General features: G+C 40.5%; 1 long non-coding RNA gene across 1 annotated transcript; it reads left to right on the forward strand.

Annotated features, from left to right (window-relative positions):
• The first annotated feature begins 1,038 nt into the window (after positions 1-1,038).
• Positions 1,039-12,566, forward strand: LOC139041365 (uncharacterized). Its single transcript, XR_011496376.1, has 4 exons — positions 1,039-1,558; positions 10,307-11,865; positions 12,097-12,202; positions 12,348-12,566. It is a non-coding gene; the product is annotated as an uncharacterized lncRNA (long non-coding RNA).
• Positions 12,567-13,205: the final 639 nt, after the last annotated feature.

Below are 13,205 nucleotides of genomic sequence, written 5' to 3' on the forward strand. Positions count from 1 at the left end.
GTGCTTAATAAATCTTAGCTATTTTACTGTTATTCTCTGGCTAGATTAAAAACAGTTTTGTGCTTCTAATCCTATGCTGTACATGTAATAGATGCTTAATACACACTTTTTAGTTTGACTGTGGAATATGGCAAATTTAAAAAAAATATTTGCAATGTGTTAGATATTATTTTAACCACTTTGCAAACACTGATTCACTTATTGCTCAAAACGACTCCATGAGGCAGGTACGTAATCCTCAGGTAACAGGTGAGGAAACTGAGGCACACACAGAGTCAGGAAACACACTGAAGATCATTTGTCTAGTAAGTGGCAGAAATGAATTTCAACCCAGGCAGTCAGGCTCCTGAATCTAGGTACTTAAACACTGTGCCATGTGTCTGGGTCCATGAAGTCAATCTTAGCTCAAATGATGTGCTCCAAAATGTCCTTGATTCTCATCACACTCTCATGATATAGATACTATTATCCCAATTTGAGACATGAGATAGGTAAAGATCAAGTAATCTAAAGTCACAGGGTTCTTCAGTGCCATGCACAGCCGACTCAGACCAGTTTCCCACTTCTTGATGTCACTTCTTTATTCTTCCACAAGCAGTTACATTTTTCAAGTAACAAGTCAACTTTTGGCAGACATGGTCTGCATATTTAGTCTGAGCAGTACTGGTAAAATCTCAATCTGGTGGTCAGTTTTGGGAAATGCAGTAAAGTCTCAATCATTCATTTCTCTGAGGGATGACTTCTTTTCTTTTTCTTTTCTTTTTTTTTTTTGGCGAGGAAGCTTGGCCCTGAGCTAACATCTGTTTCCAATCTTCCTCTATTTTGTATGTGGGATGCCACCACAGCACGACTTAATGAGCAGTGTGTACATCCATGCAGGGCATCTGAACAGACACATCCCAGGCCACTGAAGTGAGCACAGAATTTAGCCACTATAACACTGGGCCAGACCCTGACTTCTTTTTTTGACCCTTTAAATTCCTCTCATTGACCACTAGAGGGCAGATTTGTGTCACCACTTTCTTGGAGAGAGAAAAATGTGGATGCCTAGTCAAGCAGGAAGAACCACAAGCTGAGAATAAACATTTCCTTGAAAATTAAAATGTGATGGTCTTACCTCCTTGGTAGGCAAGTGATTAGGTGGAAGTTCAGGAAAAAACCTCATGTGTGCCTTAAGGCACCTCATCCCCGGTGATCACTTTCTTATTTCTGCAGAAAAGGAAAGAAACTATGCTTCAGGAACACCTGTTCCTGTTGCCTTTACTCTTTCTGAAATCTCCAGTCACTTAGGTTAAGGACCATGAGACATGGGAATCAGGAGCTGCTAACAGAAGCTTGGGAATAGGAGGACTTCTTCTGGTGGCTTGGAGTTCTCAAGCTTGGTGCTGAGACTAATGAGACGATGTGCTGCTGTAACCGTGCCGCTATGCTCGAGTGCTCGCGAATGCAATCTGCTTGTAGCAAAGTTCCAGCAGAGAGCTGTGGGACAGTCGTGCATGGCCTGGCTTGCTGAGCGTGCTCAACAGGCAGCAGGAGTTCCCTGACAAGCCCCAACAGGGTAAGGCAAGTGCCCATTTCTGTGTCCCTGTCAGTCTAGTCAGCCCTGATTCCTATTATAAGCTACTGGGACTCAGTGGGGGAGGGAAGTTAGGGGGAGAGATGATCCCGGCTGCCTGAGCTGCCTTTCTGAAGATGCTGGAAGCCTGGAGCTTCCAGCTCCCACAGCCTTTCTAAGTGGCTTATTGCTGAACTGGATCACAAGGTCTGTAAGTGCAGTTAGGGTGAAGGAAAGTTCCCTTTTCTGGAAGAGAAAAGAAAGGAAAGTTCTCTTCTGCAGAACTTAAAGTAGAGATAGTGTAAGAAAAACAAAATTAAAAGCAAAAACCAAAACTGAAATCTTGGGGACTAAACGTCCATATATCTAGGCAGAACGAATGGGCCCCCCATTTGACTCCGTTCTTGTGGAAAGGTGCTATGTGCAGCCTTATTGGAGCCATGGACCTCAGGGTCGCTTCTGTCATTTGAAGGTCTGTGGCATTCCTTTGGTTCTATTTCTTCCAAATACACAGCTTCTGAGAGCTCAATTCTTTATATCTGATGGCCTGCCTCACACCCTCATAGGTTTTAATATAAAAGTTATCAGTGGAAACAATAGGCTACTCAGAGCAAGTTCCATGCAAAAGGAACCAGAGAGCCATGGTGGACACGCCCTGGAGCCAGGAATTCAGGCTGCTCTGTCACAGTAACTGAAAGCCTTTGTTTATTTACATGTTGGGCACTTGCGGTCTTTAGGAACCAGGAGGAACTTTGATTTTTGTAATTTTATGGTGTGTCTTCTCTAAGGTTTCCTGCTAAGAAAAGAAAAAAGTTGTTTCTTGGAGTAGCGTTTATTTCGCAAAGATAAATATAACGGAGGGATTAAAAGGAGAGAGGAAGAAGATCCTGAGCTCTAGGACTATTTCAGTGTTAGAACAGGTACTTAAAAGCCTCAGTTTCCCCATCTGTAAAATCAAAATTTTGATAGGTTGGGAAAGCGTTGAGTGAGGAGACGTGTAAAGTGGTCAGTGTGATGCCTGGCACATCGGACACACTCAGTAAAGGTTGGCTATTCTACTACTGTTGGTGAAACTCTACAAAGAAAGGTCCCTTTGATACTCATTGTGATGGCAGTAGCTAGTGAAACACTGTCCTCCGAGTGACTTCTGGACCCTGAGTGTTCCCACTTGTTGACTGTTTTCTTTAAAACTTTTTTTAAACCCATCTTTCTCTTTGGTAGACATTGCCTTATATAACTTTTCACCCCACTCACCCAGAGAAGCTGGAAGAAAGGGCAGAGAAACACTCCTAGCTCCTCGGAGGCCTTTTCCATGCTACCCAGCATGAGGGTGATGATGAAACCCAGGTCAGAGAGTTGGAAATGCCTGAGAGGGAGAGCCAAGGCCTGAGTCATATTTTGCATTGCTGTTAAAATTCTCACCTGCCCAGATCCTGCTCCTTACAAGTCCTATATAATTGATTTCAGGGCCTGTGCCTGGGTGAATCTGTGTGTTTGCTCTAACATGTACTTATGATGCAGCAGAAATTCGTTTCACTGCTTTTACTCTGGAGCTGGTTAGTAGCACAGGCCCTCAGGTTGGTTGGGTATGACTCGTTCAGACTCTCCTTTCTCCTCAACATGGCTCTCTCCCTTATCACTCCTTTTCATTTCAGTTGGGATGAGGGTGGAGAAACCAAACAATTCTATCGCTGTAGTCCAGCCATTACTGAATTCCAAGGAATTCAGCTGCTAGAATTGTCCTCTCCCAAATAGGCTCTTCAAGGCAATACACAAGAAGGAGCTCACTTTGCATCAGTGAATTCAGTGTACATGTATGTTTGGGGATAGATGTACATGGTATGTGTGTGTTTGGTTGGGGATGTGTGCACATGGTATACACACGTATGTTGGGAATATATGTTTGGGTGTATGTGTATATGGCATATATGTGTATGTTTGAGGTATATGCACACGTGTATACATGTTTGCAGGTTGTGTACATGGTATATACATGTGTGTTTGGGGTTATGTACATGATGTGTACATGTTTGGTTGAGGATATGTGTACATGGTATATATGAATATGTTTGTGGTATATGTACATGTGTGTACATGTTTGATTGGGGGACATGTACATGGTATATATTCGTTTTGTTGGGGGTATGTGTATGTGTTGGGCGTGCGTTGGAGATAGTTGAGATGGAACAACAAAAGTGGATCATAGGTGATGCAGCCCTCTATATGTATCACCAACAAACATTTTTGAGACCATAATCTACACAAAGCACTGAGATAAAGAGGTGCATTACATGTGAACAAGTGCTCAGGAATTCAAATGAGGAAGGATTCACTAAGGTTTAGTGGATTCCAGAGGACTGTAAGGATAAGACAATATTTTAACTGATCTTTGAAACAAATTCTGACTGCAATAAGCAGAGCAGAAGGGCAACCTCTGGATAGGCTTGCTTAACAATATATTAAACACACTGTATCACTAGTGTTATCGGTCAAAATTCTTTTGCTTGCCAGTGACCAAAACCCCACTGAAATTACAAACAAAATGCAAATGACCCATATAAGTAAGAAGTTCAATGCATAGTGCTGACTTCAACTTTCAAAGAGGTCGTCAGGACACTGTCACCATCCCTTGGCCCTGCTCTTCTCAATGTTGGCTTTATTTCAAGGCAGGAACTCTCTGTAGACAGGCTACCTGAGCTCCAGAATTTAATTCTACTAGTGTATGCACCTTTTCCCCAGCAGTGCCAGCTAAACTTCTTGGATTCTCATTAGCCTGGCTTGCTGCAAGTGCCCACCTATGAATCAGTTACCATGACCAGCGGCATTGAATTCTCTGATGGCCAGATTTGAGTCATACACCTACTCCTAGAGCCAGATGGTGGGAATAGTCCAACTGAACCTCATGAACTGAGAGTGGGAGATGTTTCCACAAAGGAAATCAGGATGCTACTACCAGAAGAAAGCAACGGAGTCTGGGCAGACGAAAACAGCAGATGTCTACTGCCATCTCACTCATTAGCAATCTGTTGGCAATGGTTCATATCAACTCCTTTCCTGAGTTTCATAATTCCTTGATACAAATATCAGAGGTTCCAGAACACAACCTCTCCTCAGTGCTTGACTCTAAACCTCAGACAGTAGGAATCTATTCTACATTTTATTGATAGGCGATCCATTGGGTGATTTCTCAATCCCTCATGGAAATGAGTACTAGAAAAACTTCATTCACGAAACCAGGACTGAACTATATCCCCTTAGCTATAAATGCTTATTTGACCAAATTATTGAGATAGAATAATACTTTGGCATTCATGGCTTATCCCACTGAGGAAATCCTGTCTTTGAGAATGTACCTCCCAGGAGGTCACCATAGGAGAGTGTTCAATCCAATAGGAAATGGGAATTTAAATGTATTTCTGGATATTTTTGTCCCTAAGGATGATAGTAAACAAAGTCATAGCTCTCTCCAACCAAAGAACAATGTCATTGTTCTATTATTTCTTAATAGAGCAACACTCAGGATCAAGATAGAAGTGCAAATGAGCTGAATTGTGCATGCAAATTGGGACTTGGCAAATCTATCTGGCAATGAGTCACGTTCTTTCTCATTCTGAAGGCTTGGCATTGATGAAAGATGCCTAAAGCTACACTCAGCATTTGTATCATTAGGGTCTTGGAAACTAGGCAAATGCACTAGTCTGTTGTTTTTAACTGTAAGACAATTTGTTCCTTTAGATATCAATACTGAAGATCTTAGTTGAAGTAATATATATCTTATAGACTCAAAAGTATGTGAGGGTTAAAAGGAACCTTATGTTTGTTTTGTATTTTTTTTTTACTTTTTGTTTTTACCTTTATTTTTAATATAAAATTATTTTTAAAGTCTTTATCATTTCAAACAAACTCAGTGACAGACAGTGCCATGTACATGCAAATGTAGAAAAAATGTTTTTAATGTTCATTTTAATCCAAGACCATACCTCCGTAAAGCCACCAAATTTGTAATTTCCCAAGTAAATCAGAGATTTTGACAGCACTTATAAAGCTATCCTCTTCTTAAAAAATAATTTAAATTTCACAAGCTATACATAAATACATTCTCCTTTTTAAAAAATCAACCATTAAAGATAAAGCTAAAATTTTAATCCTTCCTCTCCCACTCCTAACTCCCAATCCTCGTGCTGGGTCTCACCTTCTGCCTGGTAAGCTCTGTTAATCAGTTTTGGAGCATGTCCTTTCACACACGTGCATGCACACACACACACAAAAATGTACATACACATATGTCCACAGAAACTTTAGAGTGTTCTTTAGTGTATATTTACATAAATGACATACTAAACGTATCTATCCGCAACTTGCTTTTTAAAATTCAACAGAATGTCTTGTAGGTCTATTGATATTTTTATATATGTATTCAGTCACTCTCCAATTTATGGACATATAGGTTGTTTCTGATTTTTAACCATTATAAACAAATGCACTGCCACTATCCTTGAACAATCCTCCCTGTGTATGTGTGTAAATTAGTCTGTAGGTAGATACTGAGAAGGGAAACTGCTAAGTCACAGGGAGTGCTCAATTTTAGTTTTAATAGATACTAATAAACTTCCATCAAAAATAACTAATAATTACACCACCATCAGAGTCCCGATTATCTGGATATTATTAATATTTTACATTTTTGCCAATCAAATACACATTTGCCAATATTAAATGCATCTCATTGCTTTAATTTGAGTTTCCTCAATTGTTAGTGTGGTTGTCCCTAAGATAAAAGTGTCACCCCAAGATATTAAGTGGCTTACTACCGTGCCTGTAGTCGCCAAGTCAACAAGATAAGTCTTGTGGTAGATGTGATTTCTTGTTCACCTAAGAGAAGCCCACTTCACGTGCCTAAACATACTGTTTAGTATTGCAGATGTACGGGAAAGCAATATTTGATAATCGCCTATGCAGAGAATCAGAGTTCATAGAGATTCAGTATGGAAACCCTCAGGCAAGACTATTGTTGGTTATTTTTTTGTAGTCTATTTCTATTTGTGAGAAAACAATGGTTTCTTTATAGAAGAGTTTAAAGCCTAGATTTGAAAAACTGTGTGGCTGCCACCTGTAAATAAATTTTTGTCTTGCCCAAGAGACATTATATCCCCTAATTTTGAAGGAGTTCCAGGAAATAATAATATCAAATGTAGAGAGTCCTTTGTGAAGTGTACTGAGAGCCCTTTGAAAGACAACATTGAAAAATAGTAAGCTTTTTCTTGATGGTACCTCTAATTGCAAAACATCCCCCTTTCACAATCCTGGTGCTACCCAGACCACGCCCAAAAGTAGACATTCGAAGGTCATCAAGAATCTGTAATGGTCAAATCAATGGCCTCCTTAGGCTTATTCTTCACTGCTCTCTGTCATTTGACTTTATTGACTCCTGCCTCCTTGAAACGATTTCCTCTGCTATTTGCTGTGATGCACTCTTCAGAAGAACACGGCTCAGGAAATCATGACATCCAGTTTTTAGTCGTTGCTCTGCCACTTGCAAGCTATAAAGTACCTCCTCTGAAATTCTCTTTCTTTATCTCTAAGATGGAAAACGTGAACTAGAAGATCTGTAGTCATGAACAAAAGTGAGGCCATCTTGTTATGCTAAAAGACCCCAGCCCCTCCTCTGTGTGACTACTGGCTGCTGTGCATGTACTCTAAAATAATTCACATGCTCTCCTGATTTATGGCCTCCACTTACGCATGTACTCCTCTAAAGCTTGATAAATTAAAACTCGTATGTTCTATGAGTTCCTCTCCAGGAACAGGCTGACCACAGGGAGGAAACACACCTACAAGGTGTCCATCACAGCTGACAGAAGAAACAAACAATGTGATGCCAGGAGCCGGTCATGCCTGGTGACCAACATCCCTGGGCCCCCTCCTCGCTACCCATTTTCCCTATATAACTGCCTCAAAATTCTGGAATTTTTGAAAATGTTTTTTTTGAGACATTTGTCTGCCATCCTCCCAATTATGCCGGCTAATCGAATTAAAACTTCTTTTCTCGATCCCCAGCTTGTGATTATTTGGCTCACATTGCAGTGAGCAGAGCAAGCCCATTGCTCAGTATCACTAGCTTGAAAATTTGATGACCCAAGATTCTCTCTCTGTTTTATTCTGTTTTCTTTTGATGCCATGTTTGTTTGTTCCTGCCACTCTTTAGCATGGTTAAGTTTCTGGACTTGTCCCTGGCTAATTTCATCTCCTCCAAATCTCCAGTTTGAATGGCTGTTCCAAACGCTAGTGTCACATCTCCAGCTGTATATCTGCTCCCTGTTTCCCCATAGGATAGAGTCTGACCCTCTTAGCTTACCATTCAGGGTACTTCAGTTGGGTCCCAGTCTCCCCTATCTATACTTACCTCCATTGCTTCCTTTCACAAGCCCTTCCCTCCAGGCCGCATGGTCTTCTTTCCCTCCCCAAATGCAATTTCTACTTCCTTTTCAGGCTATTTGTCTTACATGACTCATTCATCCTGCTCATTTCTGTCTCCAAAATTCCTCTCATTCTTTAAAATCCAGCCTCACTTCTGCCTCATCTAGGAATCTTCTGTGACCCCCTGGGATCTCTTCCGTCTGAAAATTGCTCATCTCCCACATTCAAACAATTATAAGAAGCACATTTTTTTCCACATTTCAATGCCTCTGGAATTTGGAATCATGTTGCAATTGGCTGTGTAGTAGTCATGACACAGTTGTGTTTGCCTGGATATGTTCATCAAAATCTACAGATAAGGTTTCAGCAGCTTGGAAGAAAAATTTGGAAACATTAATGGAAAACTCTTTCAAAAAATGATATATTACCAAAGCTTTTGATAGCACAGAAGACAGTACTGTGTGAAAAAGATTCAGGAGAGTCAGACTGTATAAGAAAAAGTTTGAGGCATTCTTTAATTTGTTTCACTTTAGTTTTTCTTGTACAGTATCATATGTCATGCAAGACTGATATATGATAAAAATCAATGCATACATCAGTATCTAAAAGAGATCTTTCATTAAGTATAAAATGAAAATTCTAAATGAAAGGAAACATTTTTAATTTAATTGGCCACATTCTTTCTCTTCCTAGTGGTATATCATATACTGCTGACTTAAAATTAATAGTGTTTTAGATTTGACGAAATGTGGGATATCAGTGAGATGGCATTTTTACCACTATGTTATGATTATTCCTTGTCTTTTATCTCATCACCTGGGTTGCAAACTCCTAGAAAGCAGAGCTGTATGTTGACCAAAGCCCTCTACACATAACGTTTTTTTGTAAGATTGGCCCTGAGCTAACGTCTGTTGCCAATCTTCTTCTTTTTTTTCCTTCTTCTCCAAAAAGCCCCCCAGTACATAGTTGCATATTTCAGTCGTGGTCCTTCTAGTTGTGGCATGTGGGTGCTTTATTTGCACTGTCATAAATTGTGAACTGGTGAAACCCTGGGCTGCAGAAGTGGAGCGTGCGAACTTAACCACTCGGCCAGGCCAGCACCCATAAGAAGTATTTTTAAAGATTACCTTAAATTACATTTCTTTATTTAAGTCTTTACATGGAAAGACATTAAACATGGTTCAAAAATCCAACATATCGAAAGCATTGCAGAGAAGTCTTCCTTCCACCACTGTGCCCTTCTGCGCACTTCCCTCCCTACCCCGAAATAAGGAAATGATTGTTATTAGTTTCTTATTTCCAGAGATTTCTGACGCATGTATATGCAAATAAGATATCCATTCCTTGTTAGTTTTCCCTGTATAAATGGCGGCCGGCTCTACATACAGTTCTTTACCTTGCTTTTCTGAAGTTTAGACTGTCTTAAAAGTCCATCTGTATTGATTCATTGAGAGCTTTTTCATCCTTTCTTTTAATAGCTGCACTGTATTTCTTTGTATAAATATAGTTAATCAGTTTCTCACTGATGAACATTTGGGTCATTTCCTATATTTTCCTGTTATAACCAATCTTGTGTAGACTACCTGTCTGCGCGTGTGAAGTCACCAATAAGATACTTTTTTTTTTTTTTTGCTAAGGAAGATTCTCCCCGAGCTAACATCTGTTGCCAGTCTTTCTCTTTTGCTTGGAGAAGATTCACCTTGAGCTAACATCTCTTAGCCTGGAAACTGAACCCAGGCTGTCAAAGCGGAGCTCGCCGAACTTAACCACTAGGCCATGGAGCCAAATCCTGGGATATATTATTAAAATTGAAATTTCTAGGCTCAATATGCATATCGAATTGTGCAATTTTGATAGAATTTTCTAAATTATTCTCCATAAGATTTTACCAATTTCTATTTCTGCTAGCAATGTATGAGAACCTTCAATAAAGATTTGAAGAATAAAGTGAATATGGAATCACATACTCATTTTGAGACCACCAAATTTCTCTTCTGGCCAAATAGGCATCATTTACTGGGCAAAATCTCCCCAATATTTAATCATTCAAATGCTAAAAGATTGATTTCCTTCAAAAGGCCAGTAACTTCCTTAGCTCGTAGCCTAATGGCGGTTTTATCTAATTATCTTCTTCTGAAAGTGACTTCCAATTGTATCTCTCACTCAACTAGTCAGACATTTGTTATTTCCCAAGCAAGAGCCTTGCAGAGTTAAAGAGACATCACAGGACACATAAACTCACAGTGGTCATGGTGGTTGTTACAGAGAAGGCAACTGGAAATACCTCCCATTACAATCATGCTTAGAAAAGTTTTGCCTCTGCTTCGTCCCCAGATCTGCCATACAAGTGGAGTACTTAAAATTCAGATGGTCAAGCTATTCCATGTGAATGCACACAAGAAGATTGGGGAAAAGTATATGAGAGTGTTTCTGCCCTCATGGAGTTTACTGAAGATACACACGAAGCAAATAAAACTTATCCTGAGAAAATGAAATTTTAAAGTTTGGTTCTCTTATCTAGGCCTTAAATGATGCTTTATTTGCACTATCATAAATTGTGATGCTACATATTTCTACATATCCTTATCTAATTTTCATTCTGGGGGATCTCAAAGAAATTGTGGCAAAAATGATCAAAGCTTAACCAGCATTGGTGAGTTCCAGGGTTCCTTGTCCCAGAGGTATCTTAGGTCAGGTCCCCAGAAACAGAGCTTGAGGTGGCAACACTCCTGAAAGAGATTAATTAAAGTAGTTCTCTTGGGAGCAGGGAAGTGAGAGAAGCATAATGGGGCAGGGCAAGGAGTGGTGTTATTCTTGCATTCCACACAAGTTTATTGAGAATGAATTACATATCAATTTTGTATTTAGTATTGCAATAAGAATAACTTGGCCTTTTTTTTTTTTTAGGAAGATTAGCCCTGAGCTAACTGCTGTCAATCCTCTTTTTGCTGAGGAAGACTGGCTCTGAGCTGATATCCGTGTCCATCTTCCTCTACTTTATATGTGGGACGCCTATCACAGCATGGCTTTTGCCAAGAGGTGCCATGTCTGCACCCGGGATCCAAACCGGTGAACCCTGGGCCACCGAGAAGTGGAACTTGTGAACTTAACCACTGCGCCACCAGGCTAGCCCTAACTTGGCCTTAATGACTCCCTTTTTCCTTAGATTCCAGGAAGCTCAGAGCTCATTATAATGCCCAACATAACTATATTTGCCTAATTAGAGCTAATATAATAATTTTCATTTACCACCACTACCCTCCCCCCCACATCTCCCTACTATATAGATTTTAATTTTCCACATCAGTTTTGCTCCTACGTAGGTATGACTTATTACTGCTGTGACAATAGTTCCCATTTACCGAGAGGTATTGTACTAAATTCTTTGCACCTATTATCTTAATTTAATTCTCCTGAGAATCCTGTAAAATCATGGTCCTACAGGTGAGGAAACTGAGGCCTGGAATGGTTACTAGCCCAGGATTATAATGGTGGTAAGTGACATCGCCTGGATTTAGACTCAGCAGTCTGATTCTTAACCTCTCTTCTTTATTGTCCCCTCTATTTCTTTATGTTTTGCTAGCTGGTGGAATTAAACTATAAATAAATACCAGTGGTAGAGCCCTTACTTATTTAGGGAGATGATGGTACTCACTCATCTGTTTATACTGCTTGGCTTGCTTGGTCACAGGTTGTCTTTGAGGCCTACACCATGTTCTGGCTGCGGATCAGAACAACGCTCTCTGTGCACACCTGGCTAGAACACCGTGGCTTTGCTCCAGAGGCCTTTGAACACACTGAGAGACAGCTCGCCCACCTTCCATCACCATCTCGTTGGCGGTTGCAGCCTCAGGGAGGACCTGCCATCCTGGACCACACTTGAGCTGCCTTCCGTGAGTCAGTGCCCTGTCTGAAGCTCTCTTTATTGAGCCTTGCCAGGCTTAATGAGCTTCGTTTGATACCCTGCTCTGCACAAGGCTGTCTGTCTGCTCTCAAAGACACCTGTGTCTTCTTTGTCTTCACAATCACCTTAGTTTGATGATTCTTGGGGTTTTGATAATCCTGCTGTGCCTTCCAAAAAGCTAGAATTTCCAGCATCAGCCATACTTTTCCATTCCACCCAGGCACAGGAAATATTCATAACATGCCAGAACTGTCCTCTCCTGAGGATAAAAGAGTAAATGAGGCAGTGTCTGGAAAGTGACTTGAACATCTTGAAGGTGGGCGAAGGTAAAGTACTTGCACTGTGGTCTTCACGTGATTTTAAACTGTCTGTTTTGATAGATTTAACTTTGGCATTAACTTATTAAATAAATCCACTTGTGGAGCCAGCCCTGATGGCCTAGTGGTTAAAGTTCTGCATGCTCCGTTTCAGCAGCCAAGGTTCAGTTTCCGGGTGCAGAACTACACCCCTCATCTGTCAGCAGCCATACTGTGGTGGCGGCTCACAAAGAAGAACCAGAAGACTTCGTACCTGTATGCAACTATTTATTGCGGCTTTGGGGAGAAAGGAAGAAAAAAGGAGGAAGGTTGGCAACAGGTGTTAGCTTAGAGAGAATCTTCCCCTGTAAAATAAAATAAAATAAAAAAATAAATCCACTTGTGTTTGTTGAAACGTTGGCTATAATTTTTGATTCCTTATAAGACTATTTCAGGAAATTTTAATTTGCCAAAAGGGGCATGTGATGACTAAAGGAGCAGTGCCAAGAAGACAATTCTCCCTTCTGGATGTCTCTGAAGCTCCCACCTAACTCCACTCAACAGTTTTGCCACTTGCTTTCTGCCACTGATAAACAAATTGGATACAAGAGTTATATTTGCAAGGTTGTCTTAAAGTTTGAAAAGTGAATTGACAGCATCATATATCCTGAGGTACTCAATAAATTATTTTAATTTAATGATAGAGTCACACTATAGCCGCACAGCCATGGCACCAGTCTCTGAGGTAGCCCTTGGAGCAGGCTTTGAAACAAAAACCCACAGTTTTTGTACAACTGAACAGACCCTGTGGGTTCATTTCCTTTGATTCCCCCAGGAGGAGACATGGTAGTGCTATAAGTTTTGGAATCATTCGTTTTTATCTGTTTAAATTGGAGAACCTACCTTCATAGAATGCAGTTGTCATGGAAAACAGAAAAACCTGGGTAGACAAGATCTTGGTGGGGCGGGAAGGTGAGAGGGATACCAAGATGAGGGAGAAGAGTAAGAGAGCAGGTGGGATGGGGAGAAGAAG

This window comes from Equus asinus, chromosome 21 (genome assembly GCF_041296235.1).
Source record: "Equus asinus isolate D_3611 breed Donkey chromosome 21, EquAss-T2T_v2, whole genome shotgun sequence".
NCBI classification, from domain to species: domain Eukaryota; kingdom Metazoa; phylum Chordata; class Mammalia; order Perissodactyla; family Equidae; genus Equus; species Equus asinus.